The sequence below is a fragment of the Cyanistes caeruleus genome, chromosome 1, assembly GCF_971803275.1.
Source record: "Cyanistes caeruleus chromosome 1, bCyaCae1.hap1.1, whole genome shotgun sequence".
In the NCBI taxonomy this organism is placed as follows: Eukaryota; Metazoa; Chordata; class Aves; order Passeriformes; family Paridae; genus Cyanistes; species Cyanistes caeruleus.
Genome location: NC_141701.1, coordinates 11,025,415 through 11,030,623, shown reverse-complemented (window position 1 = coordinate 11,030,623; position 5,209 = coordinate 11,025,415). Strand labels below are relative to the sequence as shown.

Sequence of the window (5,209 nt, the reverse complement as noted above, 5' to 3'; positions counted from 1 at the left end):
TTGAGATTCTTTGTAAGTCAGTTGGAACCTACTAGGAACTTAACACCCACATACAACAGTGTTATCCAAATACATCATTTCTCACACTTCCTTGGAGTTCAGTGTTTTGACAGAATCTCAGGTACCTATTTTGGCAATACAGGATCATTTCAGAGAAAATATTGATGGTGGGAGAAAAAAAAAAAACAAACAAAAAAAACACCAAAAAAAAAGCGCCTTTCTGACCACTATCCAACAGCGGATAAAGAAGTTTATAGTTTGGACCGTGCTTCCTACTGACCACTGAAACATTTGTCAGTGCATCAGGCAGTTCTTCCACTAGTATAAACACCTCCACAGCAGATAAAATTTATGCCTATCAGTAGCCAAACAAAGATGCCACTTAACAAAGGCCAAACTATAATTGCTGTGCACAGCTAGTGAGGGTTCAGACAGCTTGAAAGAACAGCAATGAGACCAGAAGACTTTCATCTTTATGTCACTGATGCAACTAAATGTAGAAGAGATCAGTGATGATCAAAGTCTTCTGAAAATGCCTCATAAGAAACTGGTGGTGCAAGCTGCACTGTTTTACTTGAAGATACAAGGGTGAAGCTGCAGTGGCAGAACCTGGTCAGATTTAATCCTACTTGGTGACATCAGTAGTAGGGTTTTTTAAGATAAAGATCATAAACTACGTGCAAAGTAGGAATAATAATGTGTATTAAATGGAATGAGAACACGGCTTTCTCTTCTTAGATGTGTAGCCCAAGTTTTTAAGAAATGTAGTTTGAACTTGACATCAAACGCAGATTTTATGGGTCTTTCATGAAACCCACATTTACTAGTATTATCCTTATTGATGTTAGAGTTCTGCTTTTGGGAGTCCACTGCCAGCCTTTTGGATTTCCATTTTTCTAAGAGCTTTGCAATGGATCACAATCCCTGGGAGCCACCAGCAGAGGTGGTTAATGCTCAAATTCCACTGCAGTACAAATTTAGAAGGAGCAGAGAGCTGAGGGAAACAGGAATTTTGACTCTGCCATAGGGTTGGGGCAGAGCCGAAATATTTCCCAGCACAGCAGTAGGAGGTAAGCTCGTTCCTACTTGCTAAATCATCTGCTTGCTTAATGCCAAAACCAGGCAAGCAGACAAAGCACTATAAAAATAGTAGAAAGCAATATGGAAAAAACTGCTACAAATACGATAAAAATTACCTGTAACTGGGTGCAATCACAGACATGGAGGCAATGGAGCATGGACAAGATGCTTATCTTGCCTAAATTGCAAGCATCCAGGCAACAGAATTAGGTTACTGTTTTCTACATAGCTAGAGGTGCCCGTGCACCAGCAGGCACAAAATGGGATCCATGAATCTCTTTAGCCATCAGGCAGGAGTGAAAGATCATTCAAACACTGGGACTTGGGGTAAGCAAACAGGTACAACGTCAAACTATGTCAAACATTTCTTCAATGGATATTTTGTTCTAAATCAAAGCATATTGCCAACTAATAAGGTAAACACAATATAGTTCAGTTAGGAAGTAGGTTAAAGCAGCTGTTCATTTACTTTCTCAGTGTCAGGAACAGGAACTCAGCAAGTTCCTTGAACTCGGCATTCTCTTTTCTTTCAGCTTTATATACATGCCTTCACAATCTCCTACTGCATTTTTTTCCCCCTGCATACAGCAGGCAATAACTATGAAACTCTTTAATTTAACAGTATGTTCTTTGTCCTGCAATTGTTCCTGTTTTGCAACCACATAGATTATATGTATGGGCCTGTAGGAATAGTCAAACAGTTAATAAGGGTAGGGTTTGGCATGCTTCACTATGTACAAATTCTACAATCAAGTCCTGACAGGAAAGCTCTGTATCTTCTGTGGTTCCCAGTCCTGAGTAAAATATGCAAAATATCACTACTGGGAATGATACCTATTTCCCAGAAAGTTGCAATACCAGTTTTTTCTTATCAATGCATCATTGAAACATATTTTGTTTACAGTTTATGCCATTTATTTTCCCAGGCATATTAAGTTTTCAGAAATGATCCATGGCTCATTGTGCCTGTCAAAGGTACAGAGGTGCTATTTCAAATTTCATTACACCCTTAATGCAGTATAAATGAAAGAATTACAGAGAGAGCTGTACCAGATAACTGTATTAACCCCTGAGGTTAAACGTCCATCCACACGATTCCTTGGATTTTATGGTTTTCTCTTCAGCTCCTTTACCTGGGGGTAGTGTACATCCTTCAGGCAGGCAGAAGTGCAACAGCACATCACCACAGCACAGGGGTACCACGGCCAGGATGAGAAGGTGTGCTCTGCAGAACAGATGTACAAACTCAATTGTGGATCCTGCTGATGAGGTGAAAACAAGAGTGAAGTCCAGCGTGTTCCTCTAGAGGTATGTCAAGAGCAGCAGGAATACAAGAAGGGAAACACAGTAAACAAAAACCACTTTATTTGTATCTGATAAAGTAAATATTCATCAGTGTGAACACCTACAGAGCCCAGATCTGGAAGGTAAGGAAGTAATATCTTTGCATAATTCCTTTTTGGTCAAGAAAAGCATTTAAAACCCTTAATGTGGGCCTGGGCCTTGAACTTAGAGACTTACTGAAGCAGAATCTGAAGACAAAATTCAAACACAAATTTTCTTCTCTTTAAAAATTGCCTTTTAGAGGTAGAACCTCAAAAGACTTGGAATTCTTCCTCTGACCTCAGAAGACTTTAAAAAAAATAGCTGCTTACTTAAACCACTGGAATGCACAGGAGCAAGTTTTCTCATGAGGTTCATGGTCAGCATAAAACCAGAAGGGAAATAAAACCAGACAAACATTTTAGATGTCTACAAGGCAGAGATTTAAGTTTTAAAGAAATGTGAGAAATTGATTGTTTGGCTATGCTGTTACTTATATTTCAGATGGGAACCAAGTTCCAAACTCAGCAAGAGTAGTTCCCATCATATTGTCTGTCAAGGTCCATCCAATCTGCTAATCAGGGTGAACATGGTTTTTCAAAGGAGAAAAGTGCTTTCCTGTGATGCAGCGGCCTCTAATCCTGCCTGAGCTTGGAAAAACACCCTCACTGATTTCTTCTGCTAGCATTTAGTTAGCTTTGGAGCTCACTGTATTTCCTGGCCAATTTTCCATGCTAATAGGGCCATCCACCCTGAAAATCATAAGCACTGAGGGGCAAACTTCATTCTGCTTTCAAAATTCTTCATTCTGCTTTTTTTCTCCTCACTCTAAGGAGAAGCAGTGAGGAACGAGAAGAAGCCTAGAGAAAACAGAAAAAGAGCCTAAAACAGAGCTTAAAATAGGTGGGAACAAGAGAGAGGCACCTCACCACAGAGTTCATGAGCCATCAGAAATGATGGTGCAATGCTGTTCTGCAGTCCAGCCAAGGAGACGGATCAAAGTTTTCTTCTTTGGGAAGAGCCAAGCTCTCCCAGCTTCCTTTTGCTTCAGGGACAGTCCTGCTCACTGCAAAAGTCTTCTCCAGGAGCTCACCAAGTCATTGCACTCTTGGCAGTTTTTCTGTAGGAGGGATGAAGAGGACAGTTCAAGGTGTTCTGTATGTTGTATTCAGCAATTCCTCTGCCCCCTAAAATGCAAGAGTGTGGACAGGAGTAACCATCTCACCTCTCTCCCCATGATTTGAGTGTATCTGATATGGGATTTTCACAGATGCCATGTGCTCCTGAATCTTTGCCACCTGTGGGGAGACCAAGTCTCCACCCCTGTGCTAAGCCCTCTCCCCTTTGGGCTTGGCAAAGGACAGGTATTTTTCTCACAACAAGTCTCCAAGAATTCAGAAAAGCAGCATCTATGTGCAGTGCCATATCTCCCAACTTCCCTAGACCTGCTGCCTAATTAAGCCTGCTTCACTCCTATGCCCCAGGAAGTCTAGGGTCATTAAGCTAGAGCTAGCTGCTGTTCTTGCCAAAAATGCAGTCCTTTGTGCCAGGGGCCATAGACAGTAGTAGAAAGTTACACCTCCTGGCTAATACAGTGTTTTATTCAGTATGGACTATTGTTCTAGCTCAGTGGTGTTTAAAGAGTTAGCTTATCTCTCACCAAAAATTTGTTTTCCTCTGGATAGATCTGTTACATAAATGAGCATATTTGCCCATAGCACCACAAGACACAGATATTTTTACTTCTCTCTCCATTCAAAATCACATAATCGCTAGAGCTAAGCACTTTTCCCACTAGTACATTTCTCACTGTGCACAAGGATTGTAGTGATACTCAGAATCAGGCTAACACAATATCATCCATGATTGCTTTAAAAACAATGTCCCCAGGGTACTTAAATGCATTTACTTCGGTCACTCAAAGGTCCTAGAAATAGGAAGTAAGCAAGCACTGCCTTTAGTGTTTTCCCTCTAGAAGGCAAATCAAAAGAACTCACCAAATTACAGATATAAACAGTAGACCTTATCTGCTTATATTGTTTGGCTGACTTCCAAGTACTTAGACTTAATATTCCCAACAGTTAGAAATATTGTTATCTGTAAAGTGCCATGGACATTTATGGTGCTATATAAATGCATGTTATTAATTAGTAACTACAATATTTAATGCCAACATTTTAAACATTTACATGAGCAGCATCATGAACGACTGCACTCCTCGTTTTCCCGGAGCTCATAGTACAATCAGCAACACCAGTCAACCACAGTGAAAGACCTCTCTGGACATGACATAGTCTGGGGGACAGCCTACCCTCTTCCCACATCCCTCCCTATTCTGTAGTCCTTCAAGCATCAGTCTTTGAGTCATGGCTGCTCCTATTGCTCAGAAGCTGAGCCCCAGTCACAAGCCACAAGGGCCTGGCTTCCAGGTGTGCTTAGCCCCAAGATGCGACTCAGTTCCAGCACCCACAGTTTCTCCCTGGAGCAAGTTGTGATCAATGGTCTAGGCAGTGATCAGAAACCTATTTATGCAAACTATTGTTTATTTAGTACTAAGAACAAAGCATTCAGAGACAAAAGGATTTCAGAACAAGTAGGCTTAAAAATCTTTCTGTTCCCCAAGGCTACTGTGCAAAGTAGACCTCTCATTCTTTGAAATGTGCTCTTCCTACAGCTAATAGTTCTCACAGCAGTCAGTCTCCTAAGAGAGTGTCTACTTTGAGCCATATACTTAGACTCTCATCCTTAATATTCAGAATAAAGCACTTCCATCTGAAGATGCATCAGTGATAATTAACAATACATT

At 40.8% G+C, this 5,209-nt stretch overlaps 1 long non-coding RNA gene across 1 annotated transcript; it reads right to left on the bottom strand.

The window, feature by feature from the left end:
• Positions 1-1,972: 1,972 nt before the first annotated feature.
• Positions 1,973-3,684, bottom strand: LOC111925224 (uncharacterized). The gene is made up of 3 exons (XR_002862123.2): positions 3,629-3,684; positions 3,333-3,523; positions 1,973-2,305 (listed from the first exon to the last, which is right to left on the bottom strand). It is a non-coding gene; the product is annotated as an uncharacterized LOC111925224 (long non-coding RNA).
• Positions 3,685-5,209: the final 1,525 nt, after the last annotated feature.